This window comes from Solanum lycopersicum, chromosome 6 (genome assembly GCF_036512215.1).
Source record: "Solanum lycopersicum chromosome 6, SLM_r2.1".
Taxonomy (NCBI): Eukaryota; Viridiplantae; Streptophyta; class Magnoliopsida; order Solanales; family Solanaceae; genus Solanum; species Solanum lycopersicum.
Window position 1 is genome coordinate 27,615,184 of NC_090805.1, and position 19,642 is coordinate 27,634,825.

The following is a 19,642-nucleotide window of genomic DNA, read 5'->3' on the forward strand; positions in this document are numbered from 1 at the left end:
CTAAAAAGGGGTAAAAAATTATCGATAAAATAAGTTCAGGGGGGTAATAGGACCTTAGTATAGTATAAGTGTGTCTCTGAGATTTCGGGCATAGGTTGAGGGGGTACTTGGACATTATCCCTATAAATCATAGATAAGTTCCGTATTTTTTTATCTCATCAATCCTAAGTTCCAAGTATCCTAGCATATTAATATGTAATTAAACAATGTGTTAAACACCCCTACACGCAATGGAAAGTTGGCATCCAAAAGAGATTATACCTCCAACCCTCTTAATGACAAAGCTCAATCGAAATCCATTTAATAAAAAAAAAAACTCAAATTTTATACCAAACCAACTTACAAATGTAAACATATCCGACTAAAAAAAAGTAACAAGAACGCCAAAAATATGATTCAAGTCAATCACATCAAGAAACATAATCCGAAAATAAACTCAAGAAATGGACAGAGCCGAACTAAGAAAAAGGCCTACCACCATATCCCACACACTAATCATCCTAGTTGGTTTTAGGATCTAAACATGGGCAACTAGCAACATTGAAAAACAGCCAAGATAAACACATAATACTCCATACTTAGACACAATAAAATAATGCAAAGCAGACTCAAAGATATTAGGCAACAAAGCTAAAAAAAAGAAAGGAGAATGAAACTTGAAAAATAACCAAAACAACAGTGCTAGATGATAAGCTCCAAACTTCGAGTTGTCTAATAATGTAATCATGCGGCAGACCCAAGAAGGAGAACAATAAAACAAATAGAAAATTTTAGAACAGAACAAAACTTACAAAAATAACAAAACGGGTAGTGAGAAGATGTCATCAAAATGACCATATTACAACTTCTAAACTTAAAGTAAACTAAGATAAGCTAGTACACACCAAATAATTAGAAACCAAACAAATATACCCCCCAAAAACATTGACACTGGATACAATCTAAACGAAATAACGGGAAACTTAAATTGCAATCACGGTCAGAAATGGACTCGATTAAAATAAAAGAACACGCATGCAACATTGATGCTTATACTCGAAATAAGGCATAACAAAACAAATAAGTTTGAATATAGAAACGAACGGTAAACTCCGCATCATAATCATTCTAAAATGGTGTTGAAACTAACATCTATTAAGAATAGATGAACAACAAATGAAGTCATCAACATTCAAATCCCGAACAACATCATCCAGACCAAAACAGAAGTTTCATAATTTTTCAAACATCCATTCGAAATAAAAAAAAATGAAGAAGTTACTATGGTGGAAAAGTTACCTTTTTCCGGACAGCGACCTAGGACGAGGCGAGCAAGAGAAGAACAACAACTATCACGCCAAAGAGGACTGGACCAAAAGTATGATAACCCAACCGAACTAAATAATTCTAAAAAAAACTTTCTGTTCAAAAATCTATTCCCTACTTTCTTCTTCTTTTTTTTTTAAAAAAAAGAAAAACCTCTCAAAAATCTATATTTGTTTTCCTCTTTTTCTCCTAGAAGTTCCAAGAAAAAAATAAAAATTCTCCCCCCCCCCCCCCGCAGTGAATCAAAAGATTATATAGGAAGAGATTAGGACTTCCCAACTTGGGGGAGGATGGATAGAATTTCGGACTCGTCACCGGCCCATTCCGAATTTCAAAAACCCTAAATCTTATTCAAAAACGAATATGCCCTTGATTCACAGCGATTTCAAACGAGTATGAGGGGAGGTGGAGGGCTGATATTTATCCTTTCTCCTTGTGTGCTTCGTGTCCTCATCTCGTAGCTACAACGCAAACCATTGCAGGCTTCCTTGCAGCAAAGCTGCGCGCGAGTATGGCTGAGAGTGACAGAAGAACAAGACGACAAGAAAAATTGTCGAGCACGTGGTTTGCTTTACGTCGTCTCTTCTGTACATGTTGATTCCGTCAATTTTCTTTCGCGTGGTGAAGGGAGGGGCGAGTGTAGGGCTGCCATTATTTTTCCTTTCAAGTGTGTTCACTACTGCTTAGTGCTTTGGATCTTTTGATAAACAAAAGTGGGTCGGGTCATGACAATGAAGGGAATCGGTTTGATAGGGAAAGAGTTACTGAGCTGATTTTGGCCAAATTGAAGAGGACCGGGTCGGAGATCTGGGCCACCAAAATTTGGCTGCCAAAAAAATGTGTTGAATTTTTCCTGAATGATACGAAAATGGGCCTAAAGGAGTGGGCTTCTGTATTACATGAATGGAAATTGGAGTGAATATGCTTATAGGACCAAAATCTGTTGGTCCAAATAAAATAAAGAGTTTGGGTAATTAGATAAAGAATGTATTACCATAAAATGATCAGACGAGCTTTATAAATTTAACGAAATAAATTAATCATCATAAATATAAAAATAAAATTAATAGGTACTTATAAAATATAATTCATAATGTAAACGATAATAATTTCTAAACTAATTATACCCAATACATGCCGGGAACTAAACTCTTTTGAGATAATTTTCTAGTATTAAAAAAGCTAATTAGGTGCATAATTATATATAACAATATATTATGAAATTAGTTTAACAAAACGCAAAAACATTTTAAAACTTTATAAGATCTAATTATTTTAGATCGTTGGAATTAGGAAGCTCGTTAGCTAATTTATCGGGGAGGTCAAAATCGGATGTCAACAACTGTCCCTCATTTTACTTGGATTGATGCAAGAAATTCAATGAAAATGAAATTGACCAAAGCAATTTTGACCGAGCATATATTTATGTTAGAAACGGGAATTGATACGGACTTTAGGAATCATGGATGAGCCCTAGACACATGTTTACTACATATCTCAGGCTATATGAGAATTCTATCCACTTGTAGTTCGATATTCTTGATTTAACGCACGATTTTGAAGGAATTCAAAAGTCATCTCGATACCGGATTATAAGGGATCGAAATGCTTGGGAATGGGATTCAAGAGTGAATGTTGGAATACAACCGAGTTTTCAACACTGAGCCCGCCTAAATATCCTTAAACTTTAAGAATCAGGTTGTTTGTAGTTCGACTCCATCGGTGGAAAAGAAATCTATTATGCTTGATGACGTTTGACCAATTAAATCGAGTATGAAAAGGAGGTTTGTAACCTTTTAGTCATTAATGTGGTGCGCTCCACACCCATAATTAAGAATTTACACGGACATAATTTCTAAAACTCTTGGTGCATGTCACTCAGATAGGAAACTTGCCCCTGGTAGACCGAAATTTCGGATGCAAAACCGAAACTGACAAAATAAAGAAAAATCCCACATGCCATCTAACAGGGGTGTGGTTTGATTGTGGTAGAAGTCGCCCCTCTGCTCGCGCCTTAAGAGTTTGACACTCCTCTTTGGACTATGTCCCAGTTCGCTGCTAACAAAAGTTCCACATTGTGCTGCATCCTTTTTGATGTCGTCCGTGATATGTTTTGGAAAATTCATCCTTTCGGATGCTTTCGACAAAAACTGAGATAAAACTCGTCAGCATAGAAATGCAATTAAGATGGGAGACAGTGTCTTTTACCATGCAGACACTTAATTGTTCTCCTCGACATTTGACGTCAACTCGATTGGTTTGACATAAAACAAATAAAGCTTATGTGTTGTGTTTGCAATATAATCTTCATATATTCTTCAATTGATGTCAACATACAGGAAAGTTGACACGGTGTGCTAGTATTTTTCTTGATTTCATCTTCGATGCCCTTTTTGATGTTTATTTTTATCAAAATAAAAGAATGCAGTTGACGCCGAATAGGTAAATACTTCTCTTGAGATGCACAATTTTCTTTTTTGGCAATGCATGACTTCTGACGGGGCATGAATGTCTTCCCTTGATGAGCAAATTTCTGCGAGGCATGAAATCTTCTCCCGATGCATAAATTTCAAGGCATGGAATCTTCTCGTGATGCATATATTTTTGCGAGGTATGACATCTTCTCACAATGCGTGAATTTCAAGGAGGCATGCAATATTCTCGTGATGCATAAATTTCAATGAGGCATGGAATCTTGTTGTGATGCATAAATTTTTGCAAGGTATGAAATCCTCTCGCGATGCTTGGATAATATCTCGCGATGCATGATATTCCGCGATGCATGAACATTGACTCGCGATGCGTGATCTTAATTCGTGATGCATGGTCTTCCGCGATACATGAATATTGACTCGCAATGCATGATCTTTCGCGATGCATGAATATTAACTCGCGATGCATGATCTCCCGCAATGCATGAATATTGACTCGCGATGCATGGTCTTCCACGATGCATGAATATCTTCTGTCTCAAATGATGATGATGGTGAAATGACTTCCTAATAGTATATCTTCTCGATCGATAATTAAATAACTGACCCCTCCAGGTAATGGATAATATCATATTTGACATTATGATGCAGATTACGTCCTTTACAAAAACTGTAAACTCTTCTTTGAGATTCTCGCTAGATTCACCTTCAAATCCAACTGAACGTTCTTTATAAATTTCATATTGTTGGAAATTCATTGAAATAAACAATTCATATTCTGAAGTATCCGACATAAGCGATATAAAATAATTCCTGCTTCTAGGAAAACTATTGATTTTGGGATAGTTTCCTCCTCTTTTGACTTCTCCATATTCATCCATCGGAAGAATTTGCTGATTTCATAGCAAATCTGTAAACCTGCATCCACAGAAAATTTGTTAGTTTTAAAAACAAACTGATCTGTGTCGATTTGTTCAGTTGTCTACTCCTTGCCCTGCTATCTCTGGTTGATTTCACTATCTCTCAACTCTTGATAGATAAGGCAAAATATTTTATGCCAAGACAAATGAAACGTAAAAGGCAAAAATGTAAGAGAAATAAATTTTTGAGAAATAATATCTGAAAAAGATCACTGCCAAGTCATGTCACATCATGCTTAACAAACTTCTTTGAGATTGATGCTTAGAGGTTTATTTGATTCTTCGTCGGGGAGTTTTCAGAGTCATTTTGGACTTGTAGATCCATGCTAAAATTTTGAGGTCATCCGCAAAATTTCTGTACCAGTTAACTATAACAGCTTATCTTTGAACTGTCGCTGAGTAAATCGTTGAATTTTTTAGATCCTCTCAAAAACTCTGTTACAGTTGCAAATCTTGGAATATCTTCAGTCTTGGATTGTTGAGGAAAGATCTTCTTCTAGAGAATTTTTGAGTCCCTTTAAAAAATTCTGTCCCAGTTTCTATTGTAAAGAGGAATAGAAATCTTACAGGAGATATGACCGAACCCTTGTGGTGCCTATGTATCCCGTTGAGGCAGGGATCAGGTCAGATGTAGTTCCCCCTTAAAACTTACCAAAAGAAGAAAATTTTACAAAGAAAACCGACTGAGGCTAACATAGGCCGCCTACGTATCCCACTCTTGAGAATTCAGGTCGAACATAGTTCAAATATAAGGAAATATTAAAAGGGGTAAATGGGGTGACCGAAGCCGGCATACGTCGCCTATGTATCTCATTCTTGAGGATTCAGGTCAGATGTAGTTCATTACAAAGTGATAAAAATTTAAGCAAAACAAATACAACAAATAGAATGATTACAACTAAATAACAGAAATACAAACCGAAGCTTCACTTGTAGTATCTTTTGACAGCATTCGAGTTGATTTGTTTCGTCCATGCGGTTCCATCCATCTCCGACAAGACCAAAGCACCTCCAGATAATACCTTGCAGTCCATGTAGGGTCCTTGCCAATTTGGCACAAATTTTCCTTTGTATTCGTCTTGATGAGGGAAAATGCACTTAAGGAGCAATTGACCAACTTCAAAAATTCAGGCTCTTACTCTCTTGTGAAAAGCACGAATCATTGTCTGTCAATATAATTGACCATGATAGACGACAACCATTCTCTTCTTGTCAATCAAATTTAACTGATCGATTCTCTTTCTAACCCATTCAACATTACTCAACTTAGCTTCTTGGATGATTCTCATTGACAGTATCTCAACATTAGCAGGTATGACTGCCTCTATTCCATATAGCAGTAAGTATGTAGTAGCTCCAGTCGATGTTCTGACGGTCGTTCGATAACCCAATAAAGCATATGGCAACATCTCATGCCAACCTCAATGATTGTCAATCATCTTCCTCAGGATATTCTTGATGTTCTTATTGGTAGCCTCCACAGCTCCATTCATTTGAGGGCGATAAGAAGTTGAGTTTCGGTGAGTAATATTGAATTTCTCACATATCTCTCTCATCAAGTGACTGTTGAGATTTGCACCATTATTAGTAATGATCGACTCTGGTACTCCGAACCTGCATATCAGATTGTTGCGAACAAAATTAGCAACAAATTTCTTGGTTACCGACTTGTAAGAAGCTGCTTCCACCCACTTGATGAAGTAATCAAGGGTAACCAAAATGAATCTGTGTCCATTAGAAGCGGTTGGCTCTATCGGACCGATGAAATCCATACCCCAAGCTACAAATGGCCAAGGTAAACTCATAGCTTTAAGCTCGTGAGGTGGCACTCGGATCAAATCACCTTGCACTTGACATTTATGACGTTTTTGCACAAACTTGCAACAATCATTCTCCATAGTCATCCAGAAATACCCGGTTCGAAGGACACATCTGAGAAGACCCAAATTTGGAGTCCTCCTATAAAGGATTTCTCCACTCATAAAGAAATTAAGAGCCATACGACGTATCGACTTCTTTTGGTTGGACTTAGTATCTTCAGGATAAGTTCCAGACTCCAAATACTTCTTTATATAAAGATATCAAGGCAAACCGTCCGGTTCTTCTTCAACATGAGAACAATGGACTGGATGTTCCTTCAACTCTATACCCAGAGGATCAATATAATCTATATTCGGATGTTTAATCATCAAAGCGATGGTGGCAAGAGCATCAACCAACTCATTTTTTATTCTGGGAGTGTGCCTAAACTCAATCTTACGAAACCTCTTGCGCAGCTTCTACATATATTGCACGTACGTTATAATCATCGGGTTCTTCATAGCCCATTCTCTTTGAACTGGATGAATCAAAATATTTTAGTCTCCAATAACCAACAACTCGTAAACATTCATGTCGATGGCCATCTTCAACCCGAGAACACAAGATTCGTATTCAGCTATGTTGTTTGTGCAATTTAATCGGAGCTTAGATGCCATGAGGTAATGATGCCGAGATTCTGTTTGTGCAATTAAATCGGAGCTTAGATGCCATGAGGTAATGATGCCGAGATTCTGACACTAAAACCGCCCCAATACCTTTACCTTGATGGTTCGCCGCTCCATCGAAGAATAATCTCTAACCAGGGTATGCCTCAAAAATATCTTCACCCACAAATGACACTTCTTCATCATGAAAATAAGTCTTAAGCGGTTCATACTATTCATCAATGGGATTTCTGCAAGATGATCATCCAAAGCCTATGCTTTTATCGCCTTCTGAGTCACATACACAATATCAAATTAACTCAACAACATTTTACACTTAGATAACTTTTCGCTCGGCATCGCCTTCTGGAAGATATACTTCAGTGGATCCATTCTGGAAATGAGGTATGTAGTATAGGAAGACAAATAATGTCTCAACTTCTGGGTAAGACATGTCAAAGCATAACACGTTCTCTCCAACAAAGTGTAATGAGACTCATATGAAGAAACTTCTTGCTTATATAATAGATAGCCCTTTCCTTCTTTCCTGTCTCGTCGTGTTGACCAAGTACGCATCTGAATGCACTATCTGAGACAGACAAGTACAACAACAAAGGACTCCTTTCCCGTGGAGGAACCAATACTGGTAGATTGGACAAATAGTTCTTGATAGCTTCAAAAGCAGTCTGACACTCTTCAATCCACTTTGTCGGGGCGTCATTCTTCAATAGCTTGAAAATAGACTCACACACCATGGTTGATTGAGCTATGAATCGACTGATGTAGTTTAACCTCCCTAAGAAACTCATCACTTCTTTTCTTGTCTTCGGTGGAGGCAACTCTTGAATTGCTTTAATCTTAGAAAGATCGAGCTCAATACCCTTTCTGCTGACTATAAATTCCAACAACTTTCTGGCTGGAACTCCAAAAGCTCATTTGGCAGGATTTAACTTCAAGTTGAAACGATGCAAACGATCAAAGAATTTCCTTAGATGTGTCAAGTGGTCCAAACTCTCGCGGGACTTGATTATGATTTCATGCACATATACTTCAATCTTCTTATGAATTATGTCATGAAATATGGTCGTCATAGCCATCATATAGGCACCACCAATATTCTTGAGGCCAAATGACATCACTCTATAATGATATACACCCCAAGGTGTAATAAAAGCTGTCTTTTCTGCATCTTCCTCATCCATCAGAATTTGGTGATAACCTGTGTAAGAATCTACAAATGAATTAATTTAATGTTTAGCACAGTTATCAATCAAAATATGAATATTCGACAATGAAAAATTATCCTTCAGGCTACCTTTGTTAAGGTATCTGTAGTCGACACAAATCTTGATTTTCCCGTCTTTTTTTGGCCACCGGAACAACATTGGCCAGCCAAGTTAGATATTGTGTCACTTCCACCAATCGAGACTCTATCTGCATGGTGATCTCTTGTTTAATCTTTAAACTCAGTTCAGGCTTAAATTTCTGAGTTTTTTGTTTCACCGAGTCAAACCCCGGGTTGATCGGTAGTTTATGAGATACAACGTCAGTACTCAGTCCTTGCATGTCACTGACTTCCCAGACGAACACATCAATGTATTCAGAGAGTAAATGAATCGGGCCCTTTCTCCGAGTTTCATTTAAGTGGATGTTGATCTTTACCTCTTTAACGCATTCTACATCTCCCAGATTTACCGTTTCTGTTTTCTCTAATTCCGCTTATTTTGATTTTCAAACTGCCGGAATTCCTTGGCAACATACTGTGGTTCCTCACTTTCTTCTTTCTAATCATCAACCGCGTCATCACCTGCCTCATTTTGTTCATTCAGCTCGTGACATGATGTGACATTGGCAGGTGTAAAACTTACATTACTGAAACCATAAACAGACAAAGTTACAAAGTAGAGTATAACAGATGAATAAATAAATAAAGTTTAAAAACACAAGAGGCTTTCATTTAAATCAAAAAACAATGCAAACTTGTCCATGGCATAGGGCCATGTTGCCTTCTTTGAACATCACTATGAAAATTCAAAAATAAAACAGTTCAAAAATATGCAAAATGGTGGGTCTCGGGTTTCTTCGGACTACTACCGATTTTAATATGCATAAAATGACACCCTTCTACCGAGGAATTCGGGGAATTAAGATAGGCGCGAAGGTCCAGTTCTGCAGCATGTCTCCTGGCTCAGCATCGCGGATACCAGCTAGCTCGACCTCTTCCTCAATAACAACATCGATATTCTTGAAGAGGTCACAGATTCCTTCCCCAAGGTCTTCATGCTTGGCATACTACCAGACTGGGAAAGATTGATACATATGTGGGATCGGCTTAGCCAATGCTTGATCATTTTTCTTCTTCTTCTTTATGTTATCATCTGTGGGGATGTACCCTCAACCATATATGGCTCCTTTGACGAGGACCGGAATAGGCTCAATAATTCCTTGGGAATTTCTTACCAATCCGAAACCCGGTTCAAAACCATTCTGCAACATCACAGTGGCTATCATCTTGTACACAGCAGGCATGGGAGTTTGTGGGGACAAGTCTTCACCAGTGGCATTTACGAGCTCCACCGTGAAGAAATATGTACCTCACGATACTTCATCAATGATTGGGGCTTGTCTTCCAGAGTGACTCCCTTCTCCATGAATAACCATCTCTTCGTTCTTCCAAACGAGCTTCATCATCTGATGCAAAGTAGAAGGGACAGCTCCAGCCATATGGATGAAAGGCCTCCTCAGAAGAAGTTTATAGCTGGTATCGATATCAGATACTTGAAACTGTGCATTGAATTCTACTGGACCCATTTGGATGATCAGATTCACTGCTCCCAATGTATCTCTTTGAACCCCATCAAAGGCTCTTACGTTGACTTAGTTTTGTTCCAACTTCTCGAGGTCAAACCTTAACTGCTTTAGTGTCAAAAACGGGCATATATTCATACTAGATCCATCATCTACTAAGAAGCGGTTGACAACCTTTTTGCGGCATACCACAATGATGTGCAACGCCTTATTGTGTGACCTCCTTTCAAAAGGTAGCTCATCGTTACAGAAGTTGCTTCTGTGCCATAGAATAACCTGGTGAATCATAGTGGCCAAGTTATCGCTACTTGTGCATGAGGGTACATATGTATCATAGAGAGCCTTCATCAAAGCCAATCATTGCAATTGAGAACTCATCAACAAGGCCCATATGTATCATAGACTACATTCTTCTCTAGAATTCCTCCGTTTCTCCTTCGCTTATTGGCCTTGTATCCTGATCCTTCTTTCGACCTCCCAGAGCAAGCTTATCAGGAGTGTAACATCTTCTGGATCTGGTCATACCTTGAGCAGCAGCATTTTCAATATTGAACTTTGGCTTAATGAGAGTTTTTGATGGCACCAAAGCAACAACCTTTGGGGGTAACAAAATAACGAACTCTTTCTTCTTTTTGATGATCAAAGAAGCTACAGCCTTTTCTAAATCATCGTGAACGATGGGAGTAATCATTTTTGTTCCACACCAGTCATCGTCTGTCTCGATCATATTGACATTGCCGCCCCCATGATTCGGCAATGGGTTGGTGTTTACATTTGGTGCCGCTGGTTGGAGAGAGACTACCTCTTGGTCAATCGAATCCTGAATTTTGTGCTTGAGGTTGATACTGTCCTTGGTATCATTCCCAACACTGTTGCAATGACAAGCACATCTTTGATCTGGTCTGTAGAATATTAAATTGACATCCATGGGCTTGGGCCACACTAGGTTGATATATCCGGCCGCAGCCAGTCGCTCGTACAATTTTGTTCGGCGTTCAGCGAGCGTAGTGAAGTTTCTTGAAGGCTTCTTCTCGAATCTGGGTTGGGGAGGGTTATAACTGCCTTGTTGAGGAGGAGGCACCTGTTGATAACTTCTGGTATTTGGACGTGGAGCTTGGTTATGGGATATGGATGTGTTTTGTAGTTTGGCGATGGATCTCGGTAATTCGGAGGGGAATTTTTGTATAGTGAAGCTTGTACTTGATAAACAGGAGGGGTGCTCGATAGCTCGACTGCACATTAGAACAGTTGGGAGCAACACCCTGGTAGGGAGATGGAATTTGGTAGGGTGGAGGATGATTTGTGTAAATGGGAGATGGATTTTGGTAATACGGGGCGTGAACTTTGGTATAGTGGAGCTTGGACGTTTGGATAAATGGATGCAGCATTCTGATAAATTGGAGGGCATTTGGGATGACTAGCTTGTGTGTAGCAAGCTTGGTGGGAATTTCGGAAGGTCGAGAGCGACCTTGGGAATATGACGAGCTTCTAGGGGTTTTCGTTCCCCCATATGAAACAACAGCAATTTCCTCTCTTTTCTTTTTCAACAACCCTGAAAATCCAAGCGATGCGTCTACACGGGCTATCTTTCCTTATTTTAAACCATCCTTGATAGTCTCACCAATCTTGACTATCTTGGCAAACATTGCTCCAACTAGCAACATAATTCTATCATAATATTAAGGCTCTTACACGCGTACGAATACTTCAATGATTTTTTTCTTAGACATGGGTGGTCTCACCCTTGCCACTTCTTTTCTCCACCTAGGCGAACAACCTATAAGTCTTGGTTGATTTTTGTTTTATCTTCTTCAAAGAGTATCGATCTGGCATAATTTCTACATTTTAAGCAAATCGATTGATAAAATCTTTGGCCAATGCATTCCAGCTGGGCCATTGTCTGGTTTCATGCGATGTGAACCATTCAGAGCTTCGCCGCACAGGCTTTGGATGAAGAGCCTCATCAGTAAAGCTTCATCCCTTCCAACTCCCACGAGCTGTTCACAGTAGGATCTCAAATGAGCTATAGGGTTGCCCACTCCTCCGAAGGTGTCAAACTTCGGGATCTTGAACCCTTATGGAAGGTCCAAATTTGATGAATACATAAGTCTTCAAAACTAAGCCCGATGATATCAAGGATGCATTGGAGCTTCTTCATGGCCTTCTTGATATCTTATTTTATGTTAACATTTATCTATTCCTTTGCCCTCCACTCCTTTTTCTGTTCCTTATAATGGTCCAGCTCAGAATCGTGCACATCGTGCTCGGTAGGGAGGGGGATTTGGAAAGTGGTTCTTTTGAGTAAGGGTGGAGATACATAGGGACTCTCACTATTTTGAGCATTTTGATATTTTTGTGGGTACGTATGAGGATTGATATTCTGATTTAAGTGGTGGTGGGGTGTTTGAGGATTGAAAGTGTTTTGGTTTTGATTTTGGTTTTGATTTTGTGGTGGTGGAGCAGTTTGATAGTGGGTATTTTGAGGATGGGGTGGCATTTGGGGGTGGTTGTTTTGAGGATGAGGTGAAGTTTGGTAGGATGCAGAAGCATATTGGGGATTTTGGGTAGTCAGATCTGATGGATTCTGAGCAGGTGTAGATGGATGGTTTTAGGCTGGATCCATATTTGAAGAAGGGAAGTATATTTGAGGTATCCCATTAGCTGCGTTAGCAACAAATCCTGGTGGAGGCAGATCATGTCTCTTTTGTATCTCTACCCTCATCTCTGCAATTTATTTCATCAGCTGCAAAATCAACTCATTCTGGTACGCTATGGTGGGTTGAGCCACCACAACATCAGTAAGACTCACTTCTTCGTTATTATCCCCCATAATTGTCTTTCCTTTGTCTGAGCTTTGTCTAGGGAAGGAATCTTTGGGAACTTTTGATCTGGTGAAATAGGGATGATCTTCCAGCTTTTGATCAACACAGATCAGTTTCAAAGTACCTGAGAAGGAAAACAACTCAAAGGCAAATTTGTCTGTGCAGATTTAGAGTACAAAATGCATAATATCATACAGAGAGCAGATAACCACACAAGTTTCTTTGTTTGAGGATATATTTAACCAACGAGTGAAGACAGAAACACATTTTTAACAAGCAGGAGTTTGCTTTTTTTAGTTTTGACGCTGTCTCGGAAAGGCTAAATCACGTTGAGCTACGGTCTTCTTGCAACTGCTCTTTGATGTCTGTTGACCTGGTCTTCGTATCTTCTCGTCATATGAAGGAGAGAATGAAAATTTTTAAAGATAGAGGACGGGCTTGGGAAGGCTGCCTACATATCTCACAAGGAGAATTCAGGCCCAATGTAGTTTGAGTACAAGATAAAACATTTTCATTCATTCGTTTATTACGATTACAAGGAAATTGAAAGGCAACAATAAATCTTTTAAAATATAAAATGATGAAATCTCGTTCATCATTTCCCTTGTTGTTGCAGCATTAGTCTCCTCCTTTTGTACGTCCTAGGAATGGAGGCTTGTAGACGATTTCCTCGCCTCTCACCCTTCTATTTCTTGCACTTTCAACCTAAGCATGTCCAACTTCTCTCGCAATTCATTTGTCTCCATCTCATCATATTTCTTTCTCTTCATCTGTGATGCCAGATCCTCATCCAGCTTCACGATTGCAGCTTTGTAGATTACAGTGGCCATGTCGACTCTGAGCCCTTCCTCCTTGGCTTCTTGAACTTCTCGTTTGATCTGTTCTATCTTTCTTTGTAGTCCTTCTCCAGTGATTTCCATCTGGATGATCTTACCTTTGTCCATTGCAGTGATTTTTGCCTTTTTTGAGACGGTAGAGTAGTGTTTTTAGGATTTGTGATATAGGAGGAGGTCTTTTGAGTGAGAAACTCTAAGAATTGGAAATTTTGGCCAGACGTTCTTTTGTAATAGTGACTTCTGTATATTCTTAGAAATTTCTTGATAGGAGTGGGTTTACGATATCCTCATTCATAGCAACATAGCACATAAGTAGTTAAACACACATATATCGCGTCCTAACACATACAAAGGGACCCTTTTGAGCCAAGGGTAGGCCTAGCGCATTTGAATGATGAACGTGTGAATTTGAACCAACAATTCCCCCCAAAATTAATTTCACTAGTGAATAATAATGTTGACAAAAGGGAAAATAAAGGATAAAATATTGAATACAAACCCAAGCAGGGGCCATTTGAAAGTGCATAATGACAGGCCTACGCAGGGGCTAAAAACAACGTAAATACATATAAAACCCCACACAAGGGTGAAGTCCACTATGCATCTCCAGATGATCCTACTCTGTCACCGTCCCCCTAAGTCTTGTACTGCTGAAACATATATCTTAGCATCAGCAAGAATCCTTCACCTAGGTGTCCTTTATCTTCCAAGCTTTCGTATCACATCCTCTCGATTTTCTCCTCAACCAAGGTATCAAAATCATCATAACCACACCTCAGTCTTTTCATCTCTTGAGTCACCCTCTCAAGAGTATCTTGGTTCTCGACAAACTTAGAGTACACCTCTAAGGCCTCTTTCTTTACCTCTTGTAGCTTGGCCACTGCTTTGGCTTCTCTGTGTCTTACGATGGGTTTGGGAGGAGACGTTTTGTATGTCCTTCTTCATCCATTCTTTGTAACCCTTGTTGTATCCAGCATTGAATCGGTCAGGGGCGATGATGTCTTTATCCATACGCTTTGCACTTTTCCATTCTTTCAACATTTAAGACGCATCGTGCACTCTATTCTCCAATATCGTATACATAAGAGCCATAGTATGCTTTTTTGGGTACAGTTTGTCTCCTCCCAAACTATCGCAAGACTCGAAAGAGTGCATAAGGGCGAATTCCTCGAATACTTGGGAGAGAGGGCACAATCTGTCTGCGGCTCTCAACGACAACTTCTTTGGATATAAAACGGTCAAGCATCCATTGGAGATCCTCTTCTCTCAATTCGGACAAAATCTGAGCCCATCTCCCCCTTGTTCTCCGATTGTCCATATTCGCCCAGTACAACATGTCATTAAATCTTTAACGGTGTTCTTGTTGTCAAGAGTATGCAGCTCCCGAGTCCCAGCACCCTTTTCCAAGTGGCTGAGAATCCACCAATTAAGGAGTAGGTTGCACACTTGGAAGTATCAATGTCCCTCTTTACATTTTCCCAAGGCTTGATACATATCGGATAGGATGACCAGATCTATAGGATAATACTTTGTTGTCCCTTGGTTCTCATACCCTTTGAACAAAGTGTGCGCGGGTGTTAAAAATTGGGTATCGATGCTCAAACTTGGGCCATGAGAAAAGACCATTGTTCCCAACAACGCCACAACAAATGCTAGAGGACGAATCTCGTTCCATTCTCTGCAAGCGACCTTGAACTCTTGGTTGTAAGTGGCATAGAAACTTGCATGTCCAAATCGTATATAAAGATCTCTGAATGCCACATGGGATTCTTGGCAACAGTAGGCAAAGTATTTTCCCAACCCGAACCAGTCAGCAATATTTTCTACCGAAGGCTTATTAAGGATAAAGATGTCTTCTTGTTTTCTCGTTTTCTTTTCTATCCAGTGGCTACTGTGTCTATACAGTCTCTGATCTCCTCAAAAGTCGGGGTAATCTTGGCGATTCCGAATCAAATCACCATTTTTTGGCTGTCCCAATATCCCGTAAGGACCTTAACCAGTTCTGGACAACCGTTCATGTTGATCAATTATGTTAATACACCCACGTATTTGTTGAGGATTCTTCTATGATCCCCATCCATATAATTATACCACATCGTGAGTTAAGGTGGCGTTGATACGACCATGTCGAGCTTTGGAAAACAGTCCATATCTTCAAAACAAAAACTAGTTAGGTTTACCCACCCCAAATTGGTTTTCACACATACATCATTCAAATGTCAAATAATATAATGTGTCGTGAGGTCAAAGACCTTAGACACAATTTGGGCGATTTTCTACTAAATGAAATTAGTACACCTTGGGTATTAAGACGTCTTAGGCTAATGCTTAATTTTTGGGTTTGATTTCGCTCTAGCTTAGGATTACTAGAATAACTTTCAAGTTGACGGTTTCCCGAGTCGGACAAACATCACGGTGAAGCCACCAAACAACGTCGGATGACCGCATTCCAACTATTTGTTTGATAGTTCCAAACAAATTTTTGTGTATTTCTGAAGAAAGTCGTAGAAAGCCACATAACTTTCGTTTTCCTAATGCAAGCTATTTGCCAATTGGCGGAAAGATGCCATGATATGCAACATTGTTCAAAACTAAGGTAAACTAAACAAGTAAACAATTTATCAAAAATAGCCAAATGACATTAGTTTTAAGGTTATAATCCTCTAGATCCCCAACGGAGTCGCCATTTCTGGTTTATTCAAAATTGAGAAAATATTATTTTGCAAGAGTATTTGACTTTTGAGAGTCGCCACTTAATTTTGAGAAAATTAAGAAAACTTTTGCTTTCAAATGACTTTAAACAGAAAAAAATCTAATGAAAACATCTTTGGGAATTAGGGAATTCATATTAAAGTCTTAGGAAGGTTTTGAAAGCACCTAAGATGTTCCGCTAACTTGCGGTTATACAACAACTAACTATTTAGGCTTACAATTGCGATAAAAATACTCTTTAGAGTTGTTTGAAAAATAAAAGCCAAAAATCATTTAAGATTGTTTTGAAAGTGAAAAATTATTTATCTAAGTGAATTTTAATTTGTAAAATCCTTTAAAGATATTTACTTGATTTAGTCGAGTCGTTAAAACAAAAATGACGTTTTGCGGGGTTCAGATTCTTCTAACCTTGAGCTAACGACAAACAAAACAGTTAAATATTTAAAAATAAGTTAGGAGAGAGAGGGAAAGAGATTTGGGTCCAAATCCGGGTTTTGTTCGCCTTGACCGGTTTTTGGACCCACCTATTTTGGGTTTTTGACCCATTTCCTTTTGTACCTGTCCTAGACTAAGTAAATAATTAATAATAAATAAATACAGTAAAGTAAAAGACGACAAGGGCTTATGCCCAAAAATAAATACACCACGAAATGCAAAAAAAATAAAATGGGTCTTCTAATCCATCTTCTCCGACTTTCTTAAATTCTTTAAATTTCAAGACCTGTCCATCGGCTTAATGGGTTGACTCGAAAAGAGGAACTTTGAGCCTTTACGGCTCTCTCATGGAGTGCAAAGGAGAGAGTGAGAGTTCACGTTGAACTCGGACGGATTTTACATGCAACGAAGAGCAAAATAAAAAGGAGTACTTGAAAAGGATATCTCTGAATCATATCTTAAAGATGATTAAACGATTCTAAAATAATGAATGTGTCTAAGAAAATTACAACTTAACACCTTAAGCCAAAATAAGTAAATAAATAAATAGAATCGATAGGAGAAGGAAATCGATGCCATTAATTTTGTCCAAAGAGCCACACAATAGATAAGTAGTAATATTCAAAATATGTAATGATCTTGGATATAAATATATCAATGATGCATGAATAAATAAATTAAATATTTAGACAATTCAAGCTGGCAGAAAACTTTACATACAATAAACACGTATATGATATATAAATTATAGATAAGTTCCGTATTTTTTTATCTTATCAATCCTAAGTTCCCAAGTATCCTAGCATATTAATATGTAATTAAACTAAGTGTTAAATACCTACACACAATGGAAAGTTGGCATACAAAAGAGATTATGCCTCCAACGCTCTTAATGACAAAGCTCAACCGAAATCCAATTTTTTTGTAAAAAAAACTCAATTTTCATACCAGACAAACTTACAAATGTAAACATATCCGCCAAAAAAAAGTAACAAGAACGCCAAAAATATGATTCAAGTTAGTCACATCAAGAAACAGAATCTTAAAAATCTATATTTGTTTTCCTCTTTTTCTCCTAGAAGTTCCTGGAAAAAAAATAAAAATCCTCCCCCCTTCGCAGTGAAACAAAAGATTATATAGGATGAGATTAGGACTTTCCAACTTGGGGGAGGATGAATCGAATTTCAGACTTGTCTCCGGCCCATTCCAAAATCCTATATCTTATCCAAAAAATATAGGCCCTTGATTCGCAGCGATTTCAAACGGATATGAGGGGAGGTGGAGGGCTGAGATTTATCCTTTGTCCTTGTGTGTTTCGTGTCCTCATCTCGTAGCTATAAGGACAACCATTGCAGGCTTTCCTGCACCAAAGCTGCGCGCGCGTACGGCTGAGAGTGACGGAAGAACAAGACGACAACAAAAATTGTCGAGCATGCGGTTTGCTTTGTGCCGTCTCTTTGTGTACTGGTTGATTCCCTCAATTTTCTCTCGTGTGGTGAAGGGAGGGGCGCGTGCAGGGCTGCCATTATTTTTTCTGTCAAGTGTGTTCACTACTGCTTAGTGCTTTGGATCTTTTGATAAACAAAAGTGGGTCGGGTCATGACAAGGAAGGGCTAGATCGGTTTGATAGGGAAAGAATAACTGGGCTGATTTTGGCCAAATTGAAGCGGACCGGGTCAGAGATCTGGGCCACCGGAATTTGGCTGCAAAAAATGGGTTGGATTTGTTCTGAATGATACGAAAATGGGCCTAAAGGAGTGGACTTCTGTAGTACATGAATGGAAATTGGAGGGAACATGCTTACACACCCAAAATCTGTTGGTCCAAATAAAATAAGCAGTTTGGGTGATTAGATAAAGAATGTATTACCATAAATTAATCAGACAAGCTTTATAAATTTAACGAAATAAATATAAAAATAAAAATAAAAAGGTAACTATAAAATATAATTCATAAAGTAAACGATAATAATTTCTAAACTAATTATACCCGACACTTGCCGGGAAACTCTTTTGAGATGATTTTCTAGTATTAAAAATAGCTAATTAGGTGCATAATTATATATAACAATATATTATGAAATTAATTTAACATAACTCAAAAACATTTTAAAACTTTATAAGATCTAATTATTTTAGATAGTTGGAATTAGGAAGCTCGTTAGCTAATTTATGAGGGAGGTCAAAATTGGATGTCAACACCCACAACATCCTAATAAATAAAATACTGAAAAACAAAACAACAAGAGGATTCCTCCGAATGCAAGGAGGCTCACCAACTGACTTTAGAGTGCTTAACTGGATCAACAATGCATCGGATGTCGATCCTCATTGCCCGCGTCTTCATCATGATACGATGCAGGCCTATTGGCATCTGTACATTGAATGTATGAGTATGCTAGTTGGAATGCTAAAACAACTTAAGCTTTGAAAGAGTAAGAAGGACACTTACCTTAGCTCTACTCAACTCGTGAATAACATAGCACAATAATATTGACTTATTTCAATATAAAACAATTTAAAACAACAATCTAGATCACGCTGCTAGCGCATCCTATACCCAGCAAAAGGTATAAGATCTGAACTGCCTAATGGATCCACTAGTCTACTATGAAAAGGGTTCATCTAAAAAGTATGACCCTTTTTAACCCATGGTGGCTACATGATTTATGGGGGTTGTGAGTTGTCTGAACTCTCCCCTATACCGGTGCTCAATACTACTCTCAAATATACTCACTCATATGTATTAAAACATACTGCTTCTGTGATTTGAGATTAGTGCTCAAAAATTGTGCTCTTGACAAACTGAATTTGGATTTTCTCTTTTCTGAAAATTCATTATAAGCTTACAAAGAGAAAATCATCTTCAAGGAAGAACTCTGCTGAACTCAACAAAGGGACTTGATAG